Below are 27,469 nucleotides of genomic sequence, written 5' to 3'. Positions count from 1 at the left end.
ATAATGTTCCCAGAGTTGGGTGCTTGTGCTGAAGTGGACCTAGAAATGTCAGTGTTAGGAAAACACTTCATATGTCAAAGTGTTCTCCAACAAGTCTCAGAGTGCAATGTTTGTTCAGGAGAGTAGCATTACGTATTACAATACACTTATTCAAGTATTGTTCAACCACTCACATTAACTTCAACTGATCTGAACCCAGCTTCCTGTAGCTGCATTACGGCCTTCAAAATAAAAGTATACCAGTATAGTTGGGTCACAATCACGTGATCTACAGGCACATGCGGGTGATGGTCTAAGCCCCAATAGGCTACTGTTTATTTACCTGACTTAGTACAGATTTAGGCTTATTGTGAAATGTTTAAAGGCAAATATAAAAGTGATCATGAAAAATATTTTAAATGGGATGGAGTGGATTTTTACACTCTTAAGAAAAAAATATATTTTTAAAGATTGAAACCATTTATCATCACCAAGAGGTTACTGCTACCTCACTTCATTTGACACTTACGGTATTTAGAGAAGAAACAATTGGAGGCACATCATGTCGTTACATCTGGAGGGGTCCACAAATTAAACATTAATCTGTGAAAGACAAAGTTGGACTTATTCCTGCATCGTTAAGTAACGTATTTGATTGACATAAAGAGTGACGTGCTGAGTGATTGTGACGCTAATGAGAAAAAGGGATATGTTTGTTTGCAGTTGATTTCCTGCTACATATATTAGTCCCATCTACTATTCATGTCTGCAGTTGTTTTATGGAGTGAAGTATATTATGTCTCTATCTTTAGCTGTATATGTCCCTGTTGTTCATCATGAATCTTTGCTAGCGATATCAAGATATAGTTTATGCTGTGAAGACTACGAGAGATTTATTCATCTAGTTTATTAATACTATAAGGGACATTTTCTTGATGCTAACAAATATCACCAACGACGCTACAATGTGGTCATCTGTGTTGAATAAAGCACTTTGCTTTCCAGCACAACAACAACAACTATGTTTTTAGTTTCTGTTATGAAAATCAAGAAAGAAAATACCGTAGATTGGCCCAATAATCACAATATTTATTAACTAGGACTTAACATGACGTTTGTTTATTTGCACAACCAGGTCTTTGTAGTTCTATTTAGGCATAGCAACCACAAAAGAACAAAACAATAACGTGATCTATTGTCCATTATTTACGTTTAGTTCTGCTCTCAAACACTAACTATATGGTACAGAATAAACTCGATCGCATCACAACGTTTCTGAAACGAATCAAATGTTTAAAAGAAACATTTTACAAAGTGATTGCTGCAGACACAAGAATGATCCGATTGTGCTCCACAAGATGAAAGAGATCATCTTTAAAGGCCTACTGAAACCCACTACTACCGACCACGCAGTCTGATAGTTTATATATCAATGATGAAATCTTAACATTGCAACACATGCCAAAACGGCCGGGTTAGCTTACTAAAGGGCAATTTTAAAATTTGCGCGAAATATCCTGCTGAAAACGTCTCGGTATGATGACGCCTGCGCGTGACGTCACGGATTGTAGAGGACATTTTGGGACAGCATTGTGGCCAGCTATTAAGTCGTCTGTTTTCATCGCAAAATTCCACAATATTCTGGACATCTGTGTTGGTGAATCTTTTGCAATTTGTTCAATGAACAATGGAGACAGCAAAGAAGAAAGCTGTAGGTGGGAAGCGGTGTATTAGCGGCCGGCTGCAGCAACACAAACACGTAGCCGGTGTTTCATTGTTTACATTCCCGAAAGATGACAGTCAAGCTTTACCATTGGCCTATGGAGAACTGGGACAACAGAGACTCTTACCAGGAGGACTTTGAGTTGGATGCGCAGACGCGGTACCGTGAGTATGCATCTGCGGCTTCCAAACATTTGATCGCTTGCCCGTACGTGCGTGCCGCTATGTGCATGTCACGTACGTAACTTTGGGGACTTTGGGGAAATATATGTGCTGTATGAACTTTGTGGGGGTGAACGGTACTTTGGGCTGTGGGATTGAGTGTGGTGTGCAGGTGTTTGAGTTGTATTGGCGTGTTATATGGACGGGAGGGGGGAGGTGTTTGTTATGCAGGATTAATTTGTGGCATGCCCTCTAGTCCTTCACTCTCACTTTCCTCATCCACAAATCTTTCATCCTGGCTCAAATTAATGGGGAAATCGTCACTTTCTCTGTCCGAATCGCTCTCGCTGCTGGTGGCCATGATTGTAAACAATGTGCAGATGTGAGGAGCTCCACAACCGGTGACGTCACGCGCGTATCGTCTGCTACTTCCGGTACAGGCAAGGCTTTTTTATCAGCGACCAAAAGTTGCGAAGTTTATCGTCGATGTTCTCTACTAAATCCTTTCAGCAAAAATATGGCAATATCGCGAAATGATCAAGTATGACACAGAATGGACCTGCTATCCCCGTTTAAATAAGAACATCGCATTTCAGTAGGCCTTTAAGAGCCATTTCCTTCCACGCACTTTCGTTTTTTCCCTGACTTTTGTTACCTTTATGGACCACTTTTGGGACTCTATTAAAGCTCTTTCCTATCTCTCTATTTGAACGATTGGAACACCCGAGAACAGTCGGTTTGCATAAAGCCAAATATTTTTTGAAGTAAATTATTGCACATTGTTCTAATGTGTGGCTCCTTGATACAAGAATATGTTGGCAGTCTAAAAGTAATATGTCCATATTCTCCTATTTTTGCAGTTGTATGTATAAAATATAAAATATAGGAAAAAACAAGCACTCTCCAAAAAACGTAATAAAACAAAAATAAGGAGGTGCACGGCAAAAAGTGTCTAGCGCCTGCGCAGTTTATATTAAAATTATTTTAAGGACACGAGTGTTGCTGGCCTTGCATTTTCTTTATGTATAAGATATAAAAATCACAAATCAAATCGCAATTTTGGAGAGAAAAATCGCAATCAGGTTTTTTCAAAAAAAATTGTGCAGCCGTAGTTCTTTGGATGGCTTACTAAGTTATTTCTATGTTGGATCTACGCCACCCGTACGAGATCTTATTTTGAAACTGTGGGCGGATGTTAGGCAGGGGTTTGGGTCATCATGCGTGCTCTTCTCCCTGCAGTAGTTGCTTCTCTCCGGCCAATTTTCGCTTGTCAGTACCGTTTTCTTATGCCGTTATTTTTTTAATTATGCAAACATTTGTTTGCAGTAAGTAAATGGTGTTCGAACGCGCCGCAATTCGTATAACCCAGCAACCTTCTTCTTTGTCCGACACGAGTCACACGACACTAATGCAAGCTCTGAGTTAAACACGTGCATTCAGCGATGCGTTACAAAAACAGATCATGAGTTCACTCAACAGTTTAACAGCGACATGGCAATAATATAATCCATTTTTAAATAATTCTGTTCATTACAATATCTCCTGTGTGACGGGTGCATGCAGCTGTGATTGACAGCTATAAACCCCATTAATTGCGTAAACATGAGGGCCCGTGCATTAAGGCCAAGGTTGCAACACACATGAGTAATGCACACTTGTGAATACTTCATTCATTAAAAAAATGATGACAATTTAGTCTTTAGTTACCCTAACACACATGTTGTTGGACAGATCTGAAGAGAACAAGCAAAGCCCAGAAGACACAGAAGTCAGCGCTAACTGCATGTGCCACTGTATGTACTGTATAATGCAATTGTTAATTGACAAAAGTGGTGAAAACCTTGTATGTTAGAACATCTGTAGTCTCCTAAGACCCAAACTCTTGTAAGGCGTGCATGTTTAATTTATCTTCGGTATTTGGGCTCTTTGGACCCAATGAGTAGAAAAAAAAAAAAAAAAAGTTTAAATTTGCCATCTGAACTTTTGGAAGTGTTTTCAGCCATTTTGAATCCGACATGTGATGCGGTATACTCTTCCTCCAACTAGGGCTGGGCCATATATCAAGTTTGTAAGATTTATCGATTTATTTTTAAACAAGACATGAATTTAAAAAAATATCGTAATATCGATATAATTTATTTCACGTTAAAATTACCAAAACACCGCTTATTTGTTGTGTTCCTTTTTCTCCCCTGATTCCCCTCCACAGGCTACTAAACCCCTTCCCTTTCTCCTTCCAAGACATCCTTGCACGTATAAGAACATCCATGATTGGTTGGTTGTTTACTATGATGAGTCACGATTAGTTAGGGACAGGCCAATCAGAGGCAAGATAGGACAGGCCATTGAACCAGGAAGGGAAATCACAAAGTGCCTGCCTGCAAATGTATTTTTTACATGTTGCATTATTTGCACAGATATGTTATTTATTTTACGTATAAAGAATATTTTTCCATTTTATTTATGTTATGTAATTCTGTACTACTTAAACAGTTTATTTCATGTGCTAGTTAATACCCATCTTGACTAACCGGGTTAATAAAAATGTTTACAGAACAGTTGTCAGTCACTTCAATTTTACTGAATATCGCTCAAAAATGAATTTCTTTATATGTATACTTTCACCGAAAAATATATCGAGATATATATCGAATATCGAGTTTAAGTAAAAATATATCGAGATATACGTTTTCGTCCATATCGCCCAGCCCTACCTCCAACGCTAATTGGCAGTATAGAGAGAGTACAGACAACTCGGTTTCAAGCGATCTTCTCAATGATTGGTCAAAAGGCACTCAGGTGACTACAGGGCGCCATGTTTCGTACCAGTTTGAAGTCGCAGCTTGGCGACACCGCACTTCCTCATTAAACATCTATTTTAATTGAAGAGTGTTTGTTGAGTGTTTGCCATGTAAACATGCCCTGTTGTGCACCAGGGGGATGCGGCGTTCATAAAAAGATGCTGGAAGCAAATGCATACGAAACAGCAGTTTTTTATGTGAGGTAAGCAAGCGTACATACACATGGTATACTGTATCTCACTCTTAATAAAAGTGAAATAATACACTGACAAAACTTGGCTTCAAAATTGCACCTTTTCTGCATGTGTCACCAATAATCCAAAATAAACAAATAAATATTGCAGTAAAAAGCAGCATTAGTTCAGTAATCAAGTTAACATGGTGATAATGACATCAGGAAGCCATGACGCGCCAAAGTAAAATCTATGAAAAATATTCAAAAAAGTAAAATCACAGGCATACATCATGTACAAAACCGAAAACCAGCGAAGTTGGCACGTTGTGTAAATCGTAAATAAAAACAGAATACAATGATTTGCAAATCCTTTTTAACCTATATTAAATTGAATAGACTGCAAAGACAAGATACTTAACGTTCAAACTTGTAAACTTTGTTATTTTGTGCAAATATTAACTCATTTGGTATTTGAGGCCTGCAACATGTTTAAAAAAAACTGGCACAAGTGGCAAAAAAGACTGAGAAAGTTGAAGAATGCTCATCAAACACTTATTTGTAACATCCCACAAGTGAACAGGCTAAGTGGGAACAGGTGGGTGCCACAATTGGGTATAAAAGCAGCTTCCATGAAATGCTGTCATTCACAAACAAGGATGGGGCGAGCGTCACCCCTTTGTGAACAAATGCGTGAGCAAATTGTCAGACAGTTTAAGAACAACATCGCTCAACGAGCTATTGCAAGGAATTTAGGGATTTCACCATCTACAGTCCATAATATCGTCAAAAGGTTCAGAGAATCTGGAGAAATCACACGTAACATTGAATGCCCGTGACCTTGGATCCCTCAGGTGGTACTGCATCAAAAACCGACATCAGTGTGTAAAGGATATCACCACATTGGCTTAGGAACACTTCAGAAAACCACTGTCAGTAACTACAGTTTGTCGCTACATCTGTAAGTGCAAGTTAAAACTATACTATGCAAAGCGAAAGCCATTTATCAACAACACCCAGAAATGCCGCCGGCTTCGCTGGGCCTGAGCTCATCTAAAATGGACTGATGCAAAGTGGAAAAGTGTTCTGTGGTCTGACGAGTCTACATTTCAAATTGTTTTTTGGAAACTGTGGACGTCGTGTCCTCCGAACCAAAGAGGAAAAGAACCACCTGGATTGTTAGAGGCGCAAAGTTGAAAAGCCAGCATCTGTGATGGTATGGGGGTGTATTAGTGCTCAAGGCATGGGTAACTTACACATCTGTGAAGGCACCATTAATGCTGAAAGGTACATACAGGTTTTGGAGCAACATATGTTGCCATCCAAGCAACGTTTTCATGGACGCCCCTGCTTATTTCAGCAAGACAATGCCAAGCCACATTCTGCACGTGGTACAACAGTGTGGTTTTGTAGTAAAATAATGCGGGTACTAGACTGGCCTGCCTGTAGTCCAGACCTGTCTCCCATTGAAAATATGTTGCGCATTATGAAGCGTAAAAGACGACAACAGAGACCCCGGACTGTTGAACAACTTAAGCTGTACATCAAGCAAGAATGGGAAATAATTCCACCTGAAAAGCTTAAAAAATTGGTCTCCTCAGTTCCCAAACGTTTAGTGAGTGTTGTTAAAAGGAAAGGCCATGTAACACAGTGGTAAAAATGCCCCCGTGCCAACTTTTTTGCAATGTGTTGCTGCCATTAAATTCTAAGTTAATGATTATTTGAAAAAAACAAACAAGTTTCTCAGTTCGAACATTAAATATCTTGTCTTGGCATTCTATTCAATTGAATGTAAGTTGAAAAGGATTTGAAAATCATTGTATTCTGTTTTTATTTCCGATTACACAACCTGACAACTTCATTGGTTTTGAGTTTTGTACTTTGTTGACAATTTTTCAAGTGTCTCGAGACGTTTAGTGACTTTCTTTATTTAAAACAACTGGCAACAAATCTAGCATCTTTTTCTGGTGTTATTTTAGAATGTACTCATGTTTAGAGACTCTACTTCTGTCCCTGGATGTCCCTGACAAAAAGAGAGCTGCAGCAAACATGACGTCACACTTGCTTTGCGCTGCTGCTCCAGTTGGACTTTCTCTCCTTAAAAGCCGCCAGTGCCCTCTAAATATCCATTCATACTTTAACGACCTGCTGGTTAATGCGTTATGTTTGTGTGGTTTTGATTTGATGTTCATTGTTCCTATGGTGGAGAATGAGGAAGTGTTGTGTGTATGGGGAAGCACAGAGACAGACATGAGTGCAAGGGAGGTAAAACCTGTTGGAATTGGACCGGTTGTTAGCACAAGATTGGCAATAAAAGTTAAACAATAGTGTCAGGCTTGGTGTGACTTCCTCTGGAGGCTACAATATATTCTATTACTTTAATTGGTTTTCACTTAAAAAATATTTTTACGGTGTGGCGGCTATAATTTTGTCATGGCGGTGCGCCACGATCAGTTACATAAAGGAAAAACCCTGATTGTGCTCTACACAACCAAAATGTGATGTCCACATATGTGGATACCAGGTTCTCAAAGGTAAAAAAAACAACAACAGAAAACTGTTTGTACACCATAGTTATGAACTGTAAAGTTAGTACCAACATTGATGCTTAATTAACATTAAGTGTGTTGTTGTGTGTCCCTCATTTTCTATAAAAAGGTTAATGGTATGATTTTCTGTGTCCAGGGGCCGTATTTATCAAGCGTCTTAGAGTGCCATTTTACACTTAAGTCCTGAGACTTAAGTGTTAAAGAATCACTCCTACTCTCCACGATATTTAAGACACCTTCAGAGGTGTCTTAAGTGGTTAGGAGTTGCCAGCAGGGGATGGCACTGAGGCGAGAGCGGCGTGCGCGAACGTTCAGGGAGCGGAAGGATGTCCTGGCTTTGTTTGATGACGAGCAGCTGATCAAACGGTATCGTTTAGACAGAGCGGGTATTATTTTTGTCACAGATTTAATACTTTTCGATTCCTTGTTGATTTCCGCATGTGGCTGCAGTGGGCTAGTATATATATAGAGCCACCCACACCAGTTTCAAATTAGTTGCCTAATTAATGAATTGGAAAGCAAATGATATGAGAGTAGCGTATGTGTGTGTGTGGCCCCTTTAATAGGTGACAGCATGTGAGGTGAGTGACGTCAGTGAGTGTGTGGGCGAGAGAAGAGAGGGAGCGGCAGCGTGAGTGCGGGCGGTGACTAGTTTGTTTTGTGTTGGATTGGCTGTGTGCAAGCAATCAATAAAGCAAGATTTGCAACTAATCGCCAGACTCATCATTCACCCTAAAGTCGTCCGCTGTGGAGACCCACTGCCGGGTAAAGTGAAGGGTGTTGCCCCGAGCATACATCCTGGAGAAGTGTCTCCCCTGCCTCTTTGACTACGGTCTGGGAGCAAGAAGCAGGGAAGGTGCAACAAAAAGGAAACATTTATTTTTGATTCATTGCCAATACTGTTTGTTTGTTTTGTATTATTTTGTAGTTTATTGTCAAAATATACACTCCCATTTTCCACTTAAATATTTCTAAAATATTTCTTTATTCTTAGACAAGGGATTCCCTTCCGTGATTGGTCATTTCTATGGACACAGAAATGACGTCACCTAAAATTCCGTTTACGGCACATAGTAATGTCGTAATTCAGCTCTGAGTGTGACACTTAAGATTCAGTCCTACACTTCGCTGAAAGTGTGAGTAAGACGCTTGATAACTAACTTTTAAGTGCAGCTTTCAGCGAATAATTTATTTACTCGTAAGTCAACTCTTAGCAGACTTCTTAGGAGTAATTCTAAGAAGCTTGATAAATACGGCCCCAGGTTTTGACCATGGCTGTTTGCATCAGCATGTAAATGCAATGCAAAACCCTTGGGCCACTAAACCAACCCGCTTCCTTTTCAAGCTTTTGTTTCCACTCATTGGCTTTGTTTTCCTGTGTCTGCTAGAATCACCTTATGGTTAAGCTAATGGCTTTACCCATTGAAACACTTGGGGTCAGCAGCTGCTTAAATGCATCACAATTACTCTTAATGTAATTACTGAGCTTGCATGAGCAAGCTAAACACACACAACCATCCGACAACATTAACACACACAATGATAATCGTTGTTTTTTTTAAATGACTCAGAATTAGAAACATGTTGTATATTAAAGACCCTCAAACCAAAAAAATAAATCTAATAAAAATGAATAAATAAATAATGTGCCTAATTTTGGTGCTAAATGAATACAGACTCCTGCAACCTGCAACAAGTGCTTGGCGGTAATATTGTACAAGTAAGGTTTTGTAAATAATGTAACATTTTTAAAGAAGCACACAGAGTTTTACACTCGTTTTAATCTTTATTGCCGACCTTAACACACCGAAACAACAGCTCTTATAACACTGCAAGCATCGCATTGCTAGCCAGTCAAAGGGGTGAGTATCGTTTACATTTTAACCGATATTAGTACCGAATCGGTGCTTAAATGATGCCCAAAACAAATAATAATAATTTAAAAAGCATGCACATTTTTGTGAAAAAACAAACAAACTCTAATGCATTTTTATTTTTATTGGAACTTTGTGACAATCAAGTTTAACACACTAGTAATTAAATTATTTCAGTTATATAAATTAAAAAAATATATTAAAAAATAAGAAAAAATATACAACAAATTGTCATAATTATTGTAGCAATATAGAACATAGAGAACGTGCAAAAAACAACTTACTTGAGTTGTAATGTTTGATGCTCCAAATTGTGGGTGTTCCTGATTGGTGCATAATGCGGAAGTGCTGTGTTGTTGTTGTGGCTACTGGATAAGCTAGCGCTGCGGTATTACGAGGGCTTTAGTTGGTGTGTTAAGATCAGCAATAAAGTTTAAAAAAGCGTCAGGCTCTGCGTGCTTTTGTCAGGACACTACATTACTAACACAACGTTACTTGTACAATGATACCGCTAAGCACTTTTTGTAGTCCGCATTCATGTAGCTTCTTTTTACAGTCCAATTTGTCACGACCCGGGCCCTCATTTGTGCGCTCTGCTGATTGCGCCTCCAAGAGCGCACCTGCGCGTGTCAGTCCTGCTGCAGCCGGCAGCTGCAGTCAATCACCGGCAATCAGCACACCTGCAGTTGATCAGAGGTCCTGCCTTCAAAAGTCTGCACAACCTGCTATTCCGGGCCGGAACGTAATCATCTGTTCGAGTACCCAGTCTGCCTTCGTTCCACGTGACGAGTTGTGCTTCTCGTCTTCCTTCTGTTTCCTTGACTGCCTCTGGGATCCTTGACCCCTGCTTGGACACGGACCTGTTGACACCTCGTTATACCCCCAACAACCTGCCTGTCTCACAGACGTTCGAGCCTGCCTTTCCCCTCCAGGCTGTCCGCCTCTCGCTCAACACTACCTGTAACACACAACAGCTAATCTCCACACATAGTCACACACCACTTTGGATCTAGTCACACTCCATTCTCTTGTTTATTTAGATTATTGCTTGTTATTATATATATATAATGCGTATATATATATATATAATGCGTATATATATATATATATATATATATATATATATATATATATATATATATATATATATATATATATATATATATATATATATATTGTGCAGCCCTTTGAGACCTTTGTGATTTAGGGCTATATAAATAAACATTGATTGATTGATATATATATATATATATTAGGGGTGTGGGAAAAAATCGATTCGAATTTGAATCGCGATTCTCACGTTGTGCGATTCAGAATCGATTCTCATTTTTAAAAAAAGTATTTTTTATTTCTTTATTTAAAAAAAAGTTGTTGTTTTTTTTGTTTTGTTTTTTAATTAATCAATCCAACAAAACAATACACAGCAATACCATAACAATGCAATCCAATTCCAAAACCAAACCCGATCCAGCAACACTCAGAACTGCAATAAACAGAGCAATTAAGAGGAGACACAAACACGACACAGAACAAACCAAAAGTAGTGAAACAAAAATGAATATTATCAACAACAGTATCAATATTAGTAACAATTTCAACATAGCAGTGATTAAAAATCCCTCATTGACATTATCATTAGACATTTATAAAAAAAAAAAGAAAAAAAAAAAGAACAATAGTGTCACAGTGGCTTACACTTGCATCGCATCTCATAAACTTGACAACACACTGTGTCCAATATTTTCACAAAGATAAAATAAGTCATATTTTTTGTTCATTTAATAGTTAAAACAAATGTACATTATTGCATTGATAAAACATTGTCCTTCACAATTATAAAAGCTTTTTACAAAAATGTACTACTCTGCTTGCATGTCAGCAGACTGGGGTAGATCCTGCTGAAATCCTATGTATTGAATGAATAGAGAATTGTTTTGAATCGGAAAAATATCGTTTTTGAATCGAGAATCGCGTTGAATCGAAAAAATCTATTTATAATCGAATCGTGACCCCAAGAATCTATATTGAATCGAATCGTGGGACACCCAAAGATTCACAGCCCTAATATATATATATATATATATATATATATATATATATATATATATATATATATATATATATATATATATATATATATATATATATATATATATATATATATATATATATATATATATATATATATATATATATATATATATAAAATCATAGAGTTAAATACTACGCCCCCTTGTGGTCTGTGCCGTCTACTCCCCCAATACGTAACACAGTTAATATCTTGTAAATCAGCACCGGTGCCATTATGGAACCTGGTTTCTGTGCCCATCCACAGCCAGTAGCCACAACAAAGGACTTCCTCATTATGCACCAATGCCAGTTGCATTAAGAAACTTGCGGAATTATAAGTATCGACAAGGGGACAAGCGGTAGAAAATGGATGGATGGATGGATGGACAAGGAAGTCTTTTTTTGCGTGTTCTGTATTACTGAAATAATGATGACAATTGTTTGTGTTTTTTATTTCTTATCTATGGATGTTCTCATTTATCCAAGTCATTGTAATCTCAGGGCATTCAATCGATTGCAACTCGACTGCTTGGTTTTGTCTTGGAAGACATTTTGCCTCTCATCCGAGTCGGCTTCATCAGTTTGTGCTCATAGATTAGATGGATAGGTGATCTAAATCTAGATCAGACTAGATAGGCAATGTTCCCTCTAATTGTTCATTTGTGTGAGCAAACATAAAAACACCCTGAGCAGCACATCCGTCTCAAACCTGACATAACAATTTAAATGCCTTATTATTCATTTAAATGCCTTATTATTATAATCAAGTGAGAGTAGTCACTTTCATGAGATTATTTTCTAATATAAGTAAATTGGCCCAGTTAAGTATTGTTTTTTTTATCAGCTATTTACTATATAGTATTTTATGCCTGGGTGGGTGTCCTGCTTTGGAAATATTGTGTACCAATTTCAGAGATCACATTTAGTTTCACTTAAAACATCCACACATGAAGTATACATTGCTGTAACTTTCTATCTGTAAAATACATATTTCTATTAGGAATTATGTAATCTAGTAACATCATTACATGATTAATATCCAAAAATGTACATTCTTAATAAATGACAGTAGAATAAGCACACATCTGATTGAGGAGTCATAGTGTAACGACCTGGAATTTACACTCTATGTGTAGTGTTGGAGTTGTCCAACTTTTTGTGTGGCCGTAAAAGCATCAGTGGCTAATTGCCATGAGTGTATGTGTTGGTGCAGGTGAGAGAGAGAGCTGTTTATATAATAGATGACAAAGAGTTGCTTTTGCCTTGGTTGGTAGACAATGACCAGTTTTGCTAGAAGTATTTTACAAATATTTTTGGTGTGGTTATGGCCGACAAACAATTTAGCTAAATAAAAGGGATCAATGGAATTCCTGTCCTCCTTAAAGCGTCTCGACAGACGTTACAATAATTTAACAGTGTTGACAAACCTTTTTTTATCTGTTGTGGCCGCCTTTCGTCACCTGTTACTCACAGTTGCATTGCAAAATCAGACAAAACAAATTGTTATGTGTTTATTTTGTTTAGAGTGGGATTTGATTTTGTGCATGGCATAGATTTGCTGCAATTGCGCAGGTGCGCACCTTAGAGGGAACATTGTAGATAGGTCAGATTATTTATTATTAGCCTTTATTTAACCAGGTAAAATCCCATTGAGATCAAAGATCTCTTTTCCAAGGGAGACCTGGCCAAGAGGGCAGCAGCAAGGTTACATTAAAAACAGTAAACAAATACATAAAACATCACACTTACGACATTAAAACTTGCTCACATAACACATGTGCATACAGACAAGGTAGACTGCAGTCCTTTCACAGAAGCTTTAAACTCATTCAACGTAACAAGGGTTTGAAGTTTAATATTTGATTGTAGGTTATTCCAAGCCTTCGCTGCTGAAAACCTAAATGCTTTTTTGCCCAGTTCAGTTCTTACTTTGGGGACGACAAATTGCAGAACATTCATTGAACGAAGATTGTGACTTCCTTGTTTCTTTGTTAAAAGACAAGACAGATAAGATGGAGTGATACCCAGAATGGTTTTGTAGATGAAAACATACCAATGATTGAGGCGTCGAGCACATAAAGATGTCCAGTTAACCATTGAGTATAATACGCAATGGTGAGTAAGGGGAGCGCAGTTGGTGATAAATCTCAGTGCACCGTGGTACACACTATCCAGCTTGTGGAGACAACCAGCAGTAGCATTCATGTACAACACATCTCCATAGTCAATAACAGGTAAGAAGGTTGTTTCCACCAATTTCTGTTTCACAGTAAAAGAAAAGCAAGACTTGTTTCTATAATAAAATCCCAGTAAAAGTTTCAGTTTTTTTACAACATACTGAATGTGCTCCTTAAAACTCAAGTGGTCATCAATTAAAAATCCTAAATATTTAAAAGCACATACTAACATAATTTGTTGCCCATTTCTTGTTAAAATGTTCTCACACAGTGCTGATCTTACAGTTTTTGATGTGGTAAAGAACATACACTTTGTTTTCTCTGCATTTAAAACCAGTTGAAGATAGCAAAGTTGTTCTTGTACTCTGTCAAATGCATGTTGTAGATATTTAAAGGCCTCAGCAGGAGTGGGTGCTGTACAGTATATGACAGTATCATCAGCATAGAAATGGAAAGTTGAGTTCGGAATATTCTGTCCAAGATTATTTATGTAAATAGTGAATAATAATGGGCCCAACACAGAACCTTGAGGGACACCCTTTTTCACTTGCAGTACGTCCGAGGAGGAACCTTCTATCTGAACAGCCTGAGTTCTACTTGTGAGGTAATTTGCAAACCATCCAACTGCTTGCTGAGAAAAACCAATAGCTGAAAGACGTTTGATTAAAATGACATGATCAACAGTATCAAATGCCTTTGAAAAGTCAATAAAGAGGGACAGACAGCACTGCTTCTTGTCAAGAGCTTCAGTTACATCATTTATAAACTTCATAGCAGCAGTAACAGTACTGTGATTTCTGCGAAAACCTGACTGAAATGGTGACAGGATAAAGTTGGTGTCCAAAAAGTCTTTTATCTGTTCACTGATAAGGGATTCAAGCACTTTTGCCAGAACAGAGAGTTTAGAGATCGGTCTGTAATTATTTAGATTACTAGGGTCACCTCCTTTTAATAGGGGGATTACAAGGGCAGATTTCCAATCCAAAGGGATTTCATTTGAAATTAGAGTAAGGTTAAAAATGTGAGTCAGTGGTTCAGCTATAATTTCAGCTGCCAACTTTAAAAAGATCGGCTCCAACTTATCTGAGCCAGCTGGCTTTCTAGGTTTAAGTTGCTTTAGAGCCCTCATGACCTCTGTTGTGGTAAAGGGCGTAAAGTTAAAAACCTGGGTATTTTCAACGGTTCTTTCCGGAGTTAGCGGAACTTCAGTAGAGTTGTCAGAATTGTAGAGAAAACCAGAGGAAATAAAATGATTATTAAAATGACTACCCATTTCTCTTCTGTCACTTACTCTGACACCATCAACAAGTATACTAGGTGGGAGATTGACTGAATTACAGCAGCCGGACAAAGATTTGATGATTTTCCAAAACTTCTTTGGGTGTTTGAGGTTTTCTGTTGTTGTGGAGAAATAAAATTCTGATTTGACTTTCCGAATGAGAGAAGTAAATTGATTTCTTAATTGTCTAAAATTCAACCAATCCGCTTCTAACCCTGACTTGCGTGCCCTGGCCCAAGCAGCATTACGCTCATGCAATACATCTGACAGGTCCGATGTAAACCACTGATTGTCACGACCTTTAACCCTAAATTTTCTAAAAGGGGCATGTTTGTTCACTATACTCAAGAAGTTTTCGTGAAAATATTTCCAACCCAGTTCAACATTATCAAAAAGAGCAATTCTATCCCAATTAAAAAGATGCAAGTCATGTAAAAAAGCTTGCATCTCAAATAATTTCATATTACGTTTTTCAACAAGACGAGGCTTGCTTTTAGGAATCCTTGTGTCTCGCACTACTGCAATCACACAATGATCACTCACATCATTAGGGAAAACACCAGATGCAACAAATTTAAAGGGCATATTTGTTAGAATTAAGTCAATGAGTGTAGCTTTTTGAGGGCATTTAGGATTAGGTCTTGTAGCTGAGTTAATTAATTGTGTTAAATTTAGAGATGCACACTGTGCTTTCAAAGAGTCAGACACAGATGTGAGCCAGTCCCAGTTCAGATCACCAACCATCACTATTTCATTGTATTTCAGTTGAGACAGAAGCTTCACAAGAGTAGATAGAGAATGACTAGGGGCAGATGGAGGCCTATAACACCCCACTACCATAATGTGGTGATTTCTAGCTAATTCAATTTCAAGTGCTAACAGTTCAAGTTCTTTACTTACTGATTCAGAGAGGACTAATTTAACATCAAACCTCTGCTTAATATATATGGCCACTCCACCACCTTTTCTTTGTCGGTCAGTACGATAGACATTATAGCCATGAATGTAAATATCTTTATCAAGCACAGATTGTTTAAGCCAAGTCTCAGATAAGACTACAATATCAGCATTTGTTGAGTTTATCCAGATCTTTATCATATCAAGTTTAGGGAGTAAACTCCGAACATTGATATGAATAATCCCAAGACCAGATCTAGTTTTAAAATCCGCAGGTGTAAAACATTGTGTAGGTGTATCAGGGCCTGGATTAGTCTCAACATTTCCTGAGAGCAATAACAATAATATAACTAAACATTTGCGCTTAAAGTTACCATCTTTTGAGTCTGTCTTTAATCTGTGAAAGTAAGTGCTTATAATAGGGGAGAATGCAGTAATGTTGACGTGATCTCTCAAAACAAGGAAACAATAAGAATGAATGGACACTACCATAGTATGCAGCCATTTTGTTTTGTCCAAAGTCACAGAAATCTTCAACTGAGATAAGGCCGAGGTTATTTTATAGTTGCCACTATGATGAAATGTCAAATTATCAAAGTTGTCATCTTGAAGTAGCGTAGCTTGTAAGGGGGGGTGACCAGACCCATTTGGGACACCAGTAAAACCACACAAGAGTATAAAACACAATATAATGATTTGTGACATAGTGAGAGGAGAAGTTCCACTTGTTTTACCACTTTTGAAGATGTTAGCAGATCTAGATTTAGATTAGACTAGATCTGACCAATCTAAGTTCCAAATATGTCATGGAGCGCAGGACTTTGTCCTTCTCCCTCCTCCTGGGATTTCCCAGCCTATTAGGGCCCGTTAGTTTTGGTAAAGTTCTATTCCATGCGGCGGATGCACTGCAAAAACTGAAATCTAAGTAATATCTCAAATAAGGGTGATATTTGCTTATTTTCTGTCTGATAAGATACCTCTTCTCACTAGGCAGATTTTATGTTAGAGTCTTTTACTTGTTTTAATTATCTCAGTAAGATATTACAGCTTGTTGCTGAGATTTTATGATCTATATTGAGTAAAACATTTTTGAAACTAGAATATTAACTGGAGCAAAGCTGTGTCATCAACACTCACAAGTATAAAACTACATTTTTAAAGTAATAATTTCTTACTTCAAGCATGAAAAACAAAAATCATGATGCCGAGCGCATATCATTATGTCAAGATAATGGCACTAGCATTTACTTAATTTAAGAAAATTTTTCAACATATTGAGCAAAAAGGTCTCTTTTTTTTCTACCAAGAAAAGTGCACTTGTTATTAGTGAGAATTTACTTATTTTAAAATATTTTTGGGTTCATTAAGGTTAGCTAATTTTACTTGTTTTGGAAAGTCTTGACTTTGATTTTCTTGTTCTATTGGCAGATAATTTTGCTTAGTTCAAATAAAATACCCCTAATTTTTATTTTATTTTTTCTTGTTTTTGAACACTGACTTTTTGCAGTGTGTTTTTGTTTCCGATGGCCGGGTTCATCGTCTTCAGCTTTGGGGCTATGTGGTGTGCATTTAATTGTTTCTTTTCCATGACGATGGTGAGTCCATAATCCCCTAAATGGTCGACTGAATTTGAGTGTGTTTGATTTAATGTGAGCAATTTCATTGGGCCTAATGTGACTGGGATAAACTTATTGGTGGCGTGTGAAGTTTGTGAACCCTGAAAAATCCATGAATTAGCCGCAGCATTTTATAAAGTGCAGCAGGGTTCAAAGCGTGAGAAAAAAGTAGCGGCTAATACTCCTGAAACTTTTAGTAGTTGAAGTACTTAAATGACTATTTGAATGTTACAAAATTTCCCTAAAAATATAAAAGGCATTTTTTACAAAAAAATGTTTCTAAATTTTTAAGTAGCGGTTCATGCACCGTTGAAGCACCGGCACCAATTTTAAAGTACCAATTTGATATTAGTATTGGTTAATATGTAAACAATACCCATTCGTAGTTATAGCCAATATACCTCATTATTAATTCATTCATTAAATTTTCAGAAAATTTCAAGAGCCAAAAATGGCCCCCGGGCAGCACTTTAGACACCCCTGCCATAAATGACAAGAAGGTCGATAGGTATTCTCCTTTGACTTACTTTACTACCTTAGAAGCCCAGGCAAGGCAAACATGCCTTGATGACTAAAAATGACATTTAACGATTACATCCTGCAAAAACCATAAGGTAATTTAGTCTCAACGAAGCACAGTATGAACCCACAACCTTCTTGTTGCTTGGAGACAAGTTTTCAGTCCTTCAGAGAAGCCATTGAGTGCACACGTTATCCGCACTCGTGTTACATTCCACACAACCAGGTTTGTGCCCTGTCAGTCAGTTACACCAAATCAGTAAGTCACGTGTCTTCAATATGTTGAAGCGGAAGTCGTTTTGAACAATATTTCCATTCTGGTGGATGAAATCCACCGAACACTTAAATGGACTGGATTTATGATGGTTTCTCCTCGTGCATAAGCTGAGGCAGTATATATATATGATGTGATCTCTATCAAGGGCAATTTGTGAGCACAGTTGTGAAATGAGAGAGCACACAGATGGATGTAGGTATACTTAGGCTACAGCAGACAAATGTTCATATGATGCACACACACACACACACACACACACACACACACACACACACACACACACACACACACACACATGCACGCGCGCACACTCATTGATATAAATGTACTTTATGCGAAAATGTATGGACTACTCACATATTGATTTTAGATCCCCTTTAAGCCACTTAAATGCCTGCAATTTGACTAAATGTGAAATAAATCGAACCGATAAAACACGAAAGAGAAAGCAAGAGAAACGCTGGTAATGGTGTATATTGGTGGTGTAAAAGTGATACTTTAAGTGGCGGGGTTGCATAATGGTTTGCAATGTGGTTTCCACACCATTACATCCATTTGTTTTTAACTAAACTCACTAGAGTGTATCAGGCAGATTTTAGACAACATTGTGTTCAATACAATACTGTTCTTGTTCTGAGCACATACTGTACTGTATGACTAAACGATCATTTTTATTTCCTTTTATTTCCTGTCGTTTAGACCAGTGTGTCTCAAACTGTGGTATGTGTACCACCAGTGGTACGCGGGCTAGTGGTATGCCAAAGATTCACCTAATATAACATAATTATTATTTTCCTATATTCAAACCTAGTGTCATTGTTCAAACTATGTGTAATGTTACAGTGGTCAAAAATATTAAATATACTTGTTAAATCAAACTTTATAATGAATACTTAGGCCTACTACGCTACTGTATTTTAATGATGGTCATTATGGTGGTACTTGGAGAGCCTAGTTTTTTTCTAAGGTGGTACTTGGTGAAAAAAGTTAGAGTTTGGACTACTATTGTAATACCCTGCACTCTCGTCTTTCAAAAAACAATAATAGAAATGTACAAAACCCATGCATACTGATGAGGACCAGAGGGCGGGAACACATTACACCAGTTTTAAAGTTTCTGCAATGGCTCCCTGTCCGCTTGATTTTAAAGTTCTAATAATAGTAGTACTGTCGGATTATACATTTTTAAAACTCTGATTAATCACACTTTTACATTTTGATTAATCGTGAATAATCACACTATTGCATTTTGATTAGTCACGATTAATTGCAGTAAATTATTTGCGTGGATAATTTAATTTAACTTTAAAAAAGACTCACATGCAATTTTATTGTCAAAATGTCATGCAGGAACAATTATTTAAATAGTTATCTTGAATGCATGTCATTTATTTGTTTAAAACTTGCTAACTGTGTAATTTTAAGCACTGTCATGGTGTATTTTGGAGTGAAATTTGCCAGAGAGCACACCAGTCGCACTGTGGTTTATACATGATAAATGTGATGATGTACTGTGATTAATTAAGTTAAAGCGTTAACTTAGACAGCTCTGACTCATAGTTTTTAAATGTCTTAATAGCCTTGGAGGCTGGCCTTTTTCCTTTACTAAATACCAGAACAAAGATCGAGGGTGAGGCAGCATTTAGCCACTATGGCACCCACCTGTGAAACAGCTTGCTGGAGAACCTCACAACTGCAGAGACCGTGAATATTTTAGGTTACAGGCACACCTTTTTAATCGGGCTTTTTATTGAACATTTTCTTAGGGTCTAACATTTTTTATTTTGTTATTTTCTTTGTTTTTGTTGCATTTATTACTACTATTATTCTAGGGATTTATGTTTTTATGTTAAGAAGCTACATGAATGCGGACTACAAAAAAGTACTTGGCGGTATTATTGTACAAGTAACGTTGTGTTAGTAATTATGTTTTATTTATATACATATATTTAAAAAATACATATTTTTATTATTATTATAGATTACGATAATTCTATATATTCTCCACTGTGGACAAGTCAAAGGTCTTGTTACTGTCAATGGTACTGTGTGTGTGTGTTCATTTTCTTCCTTTTTTTTCTGTCTTTTAAACTGGTGTAAAGTACCTTGTCTTGCAACTTGCCTGTGTATAAAAAGTTTCTATATAAATAAAGTGTCGATATGATATTTTTCTTCTGTAGCTTGCACCCGCTCCCTTACTTCCTTAGCAGAAATGCTCATGCCGAGCAAAACATGGCTAATGCTAATGAAAGCGAGAAGTTAGTTCCAAAAAAAAGAAAAGTGTTGTCAGGTCTTTAAAATTGTGGCGACAGGCGTGGAGTAAATGTATGCACACTGCAAAGTTAGTTTAAAAAAACAGCAGACCAACAAACTTATTCCAGCATCTGAAAACGAAGCATTGAGCCGAGTGTGGGAATTGCAACTGTTTATGAGGCGAACAAGACCGCAACCACAACAAACTCCAGCTAACAAACCGCTTACTGTGGTGGAATCATTTACACAAAGTACCATGTATGATGAGAAAGGAGAACAATGTACAGGGCGATCATTAAAGCAGTCTCTCTGCACATCCAAACCGAACTGGTCGTCGGCGTGTGTGCTGCTGCAAAACTCTTGTGGGATTATAACGCATTCAATCATTAATATAGTGATATATTACATGTGCAATGAAGTGTACATTGTCTTTAACATCAGTACACACTAACAAGGAGCCCAGGATACTTCATGAAAAAGCTTGTTTTTATCCACTTACTAAAACTATATAGTCATCTCAATGTTTAGTTGTTTATTTATTTGCATACAACATACTACATTTTTATTTATATAATTTTTTAATTCAAAACAAAAGTTTTAAGTTTGCACTTTAGTAATCTCAATAGTCTGATTGATTTTTTTTTACTATTTAATGATTACTGTGTGAGCATGTGCTCAAAATAAATTTCGGAATTGATCTGCATTTATATATAATTAATGTGAACATTTTTGGGATAATATGCATGTGTTAACTTAGACAGCCCTAATTTTAATACAACATCCATGCAATTGTTTGACATTCTTCTAAGCTGTCGACTAAGATGTTGCAAATTGAGGAAAAATCACAGGAGGTGAGGCCTATACTTTGACAACCCTTTTAAGTATAAAGTATTAAGCTGTATAAATTATTAAACTTGCATTTAAAACCGACCGCGTCTTTCAACTCAAGACACGTAATTGGTTGTTGGTTCTTCCCCATCACCAAAACTAGTATCCGTATGAACAAAATATTTAATGTACAGTATTGCAAAGCCACTGACAATCTATGAATAAATCGGGAATGTAAATATGAGTTGCATTCAATCAAATCAGCCCTTTTGTACAATCAAAACCACAAAATAACAGGCTTCTCTTTTTCTCCAAATACTTAAAATAAACTCCATTGCATACAACTGTTGAGTTTCCCGGTGGAGCATAATATATAGTCATCATGGTTTATGGATACTTAGTTTCACTGAGAAATGTCTCAGTGTGAACTAAAGCTGCCATATGGGTAACGACTACACTAGTTAAAATAAAGCAAACAACCTTACGAGGTGCTGATGCACTACACACCAATGGAGTATTTTCCTCACATCTGCCACAGGATGCAAAATACTTTAAATATTTACAAGTTGCTTATTTGCATTGAATGCTCGGAGCAGCCTATAAGTTGTGTGTGTTTCATAATTAAAAGAGCAATGTTACGTTGTCCTATCCCCACATCTTAAGACCGTCAATAGCGATTAACCTGGTCTTTCGTATAAATGGTATTAATGCCAGTCCTGGAATAATAGTCACTGCAATCTTCATATACACTCAAAGTTTGATGTAACACGGCCGTTGGGGTCCATACAATACAGATTGTGTTATTCCTGAGATTGCATTACATAGAAACCCTTATTGTTAACCCTTTTAATGTTATGCGCATAGATGGGTAGCCTAAACCTGCTTGGTGGATAGTGACATGAATGATGGATTGTGCATCCACGTCACAGATTACGGCGGGCACTATCCACCAGTAGGTATTGACATCAATATTTGTTATTTTTATTAAGTTACTATTTGTTTTATCCCTTCTTTTTGGAGACTTTCATAAAGATTTACTTTGTATGTGTTCCAATCTAGTTGCAGCAGGAAGCAGCTTGCAGGTACGAATGCTTGTTTAATTCCAGTACGAGGCACAAAACAGGGCAATACATAGCATTAGCCTAGCGTAAAGCTAATTGGAACTCAAAGGGTCACCAACGGCAAAGAACAAGAAAGTCTAAGGGCCTAATTTTGTGTGCACTAGAACACATGCAAACCTTATAGCACAAGCTGATCTACTAACCGTGTGCAAAGTGGATTGTGTCTTTTAAGTGAACAGAATAAGGCGTGCAATCCATTTTACGTCTCTGTCTTCATGAATATGCAACATATATGCTGATCATCGGGCAGCACGGTGGTACAGGGGTTAGTGCGTGTGCCTCACAATACGAAGGTCCTGAGTAGTCCCGGGCTCTGGATCTTTCTGTGTGGAGTTTGCATGTTCTCCCCGTGACTGTGTGGGTTCCCTCCGGGTACTCCGGCTTCCTCCCACCTCCAAAGACATGCACCTGGGGATAGGTTGATTGGCAACACTAAATTGGCCCTAGTGTGTGAATGTGAGTGTGAATGTTGTCTGTCTATCTGTGTTGGCCCTGTGATGAGGTGGCGACTTGTCCAGGGTGTACCCCGCCTTCCGCCTCTATGCAGCTGAGATAGGCTCCAGCATCCCCCGCGACCCCAAAAGGGACAAGCGGTAGAAAATGGATGGATGGATGGATGCTAATCATCAAAACGCCCAAAATACTGGGAGGAGAAGATGCAAATATATCTATACAGCACGTGCATTGTGATTCATCAACACTCATCACCGTTTTGCGAGCACTATTTGGCGTTTAATTTAGCACGTGTCAGAAGGTTTTCAAACTGACAGTTCCACACACGGCTGCAGCATCAGTGCTCACGCTGCACAAACAGAAGATGGACAGACCAGAATCTTCTGTCCTTGTTTCAACATATTTGGATGGTCAGAAATAAAAATATTACACATATAGTCTATTCAGCAATTTCATTGTATAACTTTATAGCTGCTGGATGACTTATGGGGCTGATTAAAATGAATTCAATTGATGTGAATTCTGCCTGTGTTTTTTCTTTATGTGTTGTTTTTTTAAATTTATTTAGGAAATACGTTCATCCATTTGTTCTACCGCTTGTCCCTTTTGGGGTCACGGGAGATGCTGGAGCCTATCTCAGCTGCTTTCGGGCGGTAGGCGGGGTACACCCTGGACAAGTCGCCACTTCATCGCAGGGCCAACACAGATAGACAGACAACATTCACACTCACATTCCCACACTTGGGCCAATTTAGTGTTGCCAATCAACCTATCCCCAGGTGCATGTCTTTGGAGGTAGGAGGAAGCCGGAGTACCCGGAAGGAATCCACGCAGTCATGGGGAGAACATGCAAACTCCACACAGAAAGATTCTGAGCCCAGGATCGAACCCCGGACCCTCGTATTGTGAGGCACATGCACTAACCCCTGTACCACCGTGCTGCCCTATTTAGGAAATATATTACTAGAATATACCTCTGACATGAAAATACATCTTTCATTGTGCATTTTGTTGCGTTTTAGTCATTTCAGACGCACAAACGCGCTTGTGACGTGATCCACAGCCTCACGCACTGAATGTGAAAGTTAAAGAAAAGTGTCAGAAAGTGTCAGTGTGCACATGTTTCTGTTGCCTTGATTGCAAATCAGTAAAGGTGTTACAGATTATAGATGTGTGCTGCGGGTTCAACTCATCGCACACAGGTAGGAGCATGACAACATGAATGTGCAGAAAATGATCATCTCCGTGGTAAAAGCCCAGTACGCACGCACGCAAATTCCTCAGATAATTAGGTGGTCTGCACCACTTTACAATTGCACACACAGTCTTAGTAGATCACACACAACACGCCCAGAAGGCGCTATCTTATTTTGTTCTTCTTGTTTGTCGTGATCCCAATATGCAGACGATAGCGGGAGGCAGTGTGCAAGTAAAAATGTATCTAACGCTTAAACCAAAAATAAACAGAAGGTGAGTGCCGCTAAGAAGGCATTGAAGCTTGCAAATTTTTTCATTTTCATTTTCATTAATTACTAGTTTCTATGTAACTGTTTTTATATTGTTTTACTTTCTTTTTTATTCAAGAAAATGTTTTTAATTTATTTATCTTATTTTATTTTATTAATATTTTAAAAAAGGACCTTATCTTCACCATACCTGGTTGTCCAAATTAGGCATAATAATGAGTTAATTCCACGACTGCATATATCAGTATCGGTTGATATCGGTATCGGTAATTAAAGAGTTGGACAATATTGGAATATCGGATATCGGCAAAAAGCCATTATCGGACATCCCTAAGTTAGTACTTAGTGGACCAGCAGCACACACAATCATGTGTGCTTACGGACTGTATCCCTTGCAGACTGTATTGATATATAATGTAGGAACCAGAATATTAATAACAGAAGGAAACAACCCTTTTGTGTGAATGAGTGTAAATGGGGGAGGGAGTTTTTTTGGGTTGGTGCACTAATTGTAAATGTATCTTGTGTTTTTTATGTTGATTTAATACAAAAGAATTTAAAAAACGATACCGATAATAAAAAAAAAAACGATACCGATAATTTCCGATATTACATTTTAAAGCATTTATCGGCCTGCCGATATTATCGAACATCTCTACTTGAAACCTGTAATTAATTTGCCATCTGTAATGGGGCCACGGTCAGGGGTGCCCTTGAAACATTCCCACTATGCTAGAGCAACAGGGATTTTGTTTTCCTCAGTTGAATGGTGGAAAGGGAGGAGGAGAAAGACACAGCAAGGTGGGAGGATGACAAACTGTTTCCATCGTTGTCCTGGAGGCAAGAGAAAGGCTAGATGCTTACATAAAAAAATACACACAAACATCCCCACAAACACACAGGCCTTCATCGAGCTGCAGAACGCTGAATTGGATCCGCCTAAGTGAGGAAATGGTAAACATGTTATGTTATGACATCTCGTAATGGCACATTCTTTCTATGTGTGATGTCTGGGAATATTCTGTTTGAAGATGCAGTAGGGAGCGCGGAGGCATTCATCTCTGCTTCTCTTGTCTATCCACAATCTTATTTTCTGCTGTACTGCACTGGTGCCTTTGACGGCACACGCAGTAAATATACTGTCATCTTTCTCCTTCATAACAATTAAAAAAAAAAAAAAGGAGAACAAGAGGAATATTTGAGCACATTTCCTCATTTTAGTGGGTGCCACTCACATTCAACATGCTAGCATGCTAACATTAAAGTGCTAGCTTTTTGAGCTAATTTTGCATCGCATGTGCTAGTTTTTCAGCCGTTTACCCCAGAGTCATACAACTTGGTACGTGACACCTGTAAACTGTAAACATGCAAACGTTAGCATGCTAACATTAAACTGCTAACTTTTTTTTTTGCTAAATGTACTCTTTCTTCCTCTAATTCCCCAGCCCTACATCGTAGAGTCGTATCAGTTAGTTTATTCTTCTTCTTCGGTCTATGGTCAACAAAATAAACAAACAGTTGTACATTCATAGATTGAAAAATAAAATGTTGCAGACCAAAAGGGTTTAGGCTGAAGTTGAACACTTATTGCGCCTAACCCTATAAACCAGACCTGGGCATTCTGCGGCCCGCGGGCCGCATCCGGCCCTTTGTGCGTCCCTGTCCGGCCCGCGTGAGGCCAATTATAAATTACAAAATAAATGTAAAAAAGTATCTATGTCGAGTGTGCAATACAACGGTGCTGCTTTTGTTTTGAAAATCGTTATTTGTATTACTTCCGTGTGGACGTATGCGTGTGCGTGGTTGTGAGTGAATGTGAACAGCTGCAATTACAAAATAAAGTTGAAAAAACATCTATGTCGTGCGCGCAATACAACTGTGCTGCTTTTATTTTGAAAAGTATTATTTATAGGCGTGTGTCCGTGTGTAACCTGCGAGTGAAGGTGCACATGCAGCGACAAGTGATGCACGGTTTACATCCGAGACGCTAAAAAGAGAAAAGTTGATGAGGAATGCCGTGTTTTCAACAAGGCATGAACTGCAAAGCAACGTTCCCTCTAAGGTGCGTGCCTGCGCAATTGCGCACTGCTCAAGCGTCCGCTGCGCGCAGCAAGTATATGCCGCGCACCAAATCAGATCCCATCTGAATTCTAAACAAAATAAACATATTTATTCTATGGAATTTTGCAATGCAACTTTGAGTGACAGTGACAACAAGCGGCCCTAATGGTGTTCGTCAACACCGTTTACAACACCGTTCAATTGAACACTGTTCAATTATTGTAACGTCTATCGAGATGCTTCGAGGACAGGAATTATATCGATCACTTTATTGAGCAAAACTGTTTATATTCGGACATAACCACACCAAAAACATGAGTAAAACAATTCTATCTCGAAAAACTAGTCATTTTCTGCCGTACAAACCAGGCCAAAACCAACTTGTCATCTGTCACCAACACGCATACCACTAAACCACTGGTGCGTTTATGGCCACCCAAAAAGTCGGACAACTCAAACACCACACAAAGTCACGCTATGACTCCTCAGTCATACGTGTGCTTATTTTACTGTCATTTATTATTAATGTTAATTTATTTATATTAGTCATGGAATGCTGTTACACACACTATGTTGAAGTATTACTATTATTATTATTAATTATTATTATTATTATTATTATTATTATTATTATCATTATTATTATTTATCTTACAGTATATATCAAAAATAATATTGAGCAAAATTTAATTGAAATATTGTCGATGTGGCCCTCCAGCAGTGCTCGGGTAGCTCATGCGGCCCCCGGTAAAAATTAATTGCCCACCCCTGCTATAAACAATGTCAAGTACAAGATGAACTTCCGAAAATTATGAAATGTCCTTTGTACGACATATTATAAAAACACATTATACACAACATAAACACAGTTCAATTATATACACATAAAAGGCATGTGAAATATCCTTGTACACGTGTTAAACCTTTGTACCAATTATATACTATATACAAACAATTATACTTCCATTATTATTTATATCTCACATTTGGTTTTTAATTAACATTGATCATAGTATTAACTACTGTGTTGATTCAAGAGTGATATATTTTTTCAAGACATTGGTCTTAAAGTGTTTTTTAAATGTGTGAATGGAACTGGAACATTTTAAGGAATCATCCAAGCTGTTCCACAGTTGAACCCCCCTGACAGAAACACATCTACTTGTTAAGCTCGATCTTATGTTTGCTTTCTG

General features: G+C 37.8%; 2 protein-coding genes across 7 annotated transcripts in view; one reads left to right on the top strand and one right to left on the bottom strand.

The window, feature by feature from the left end:
• The window catches only part of LOC133646340 (leucine-rich repeat and fibronectin type-III domain-containing protein 5-like), a 277,314-nt gene that overhangs the window by 85,652 nt on the left and 164,193 nt on the right, over positions 1-27,469 (bottom strand). Inside the window, exon 1 of one of the 6 annotated variants that reach the window (XM_062041596.1) lies at positions 9,544-9,562. The exons of the other annotated variants lie outside the window; for them this stretch is intronic. The gene's annotated coding sequence lies outside the window, so the exon portion shown is untranslated. Of the gene's footprint in view, positions 1-9,543; positions 9,563-27,469 lie in introns of those variants that run through there. 6 annotated transcript variants of the gene reach the window in all.
• The window catches only part of itgb1bp1 (integrin beta 1 binding protein 1), a 1,043,117-nt gene continuing 1,028,817 nt past the window's right edge, over positions 13,170-27,469 (top strand). The window contains exon 1 of the mRNA XM_062041601.1: positions 13,170-14,110. The gene's annotated coding sequence lies outside the window, so the exon portion shown is untranslated. The remainder of the gene's footprint in view (positions 14,111-27,469) is intronic.

The sequence above is a fragment of the Entelurus aequoreus genome, linkage group LG03 (assembly GCF_033978785.1).
Source record: "Entelurus aequoreus isolate RoL-2023_Sb linkage group LG03, RoL_Eaeq_v1.1, whole genome shotgun sequence".
Taxonomy (NCBI): Eukaryota; Metazoa; Chordata; class Actinopteri; order Syngnathiformes; family Syngnathidae; genus Entelurus; species Entelurus aequoreus.
This window is presented reverse-complemented; position numbering and strand designations above follow the sequence as displayed.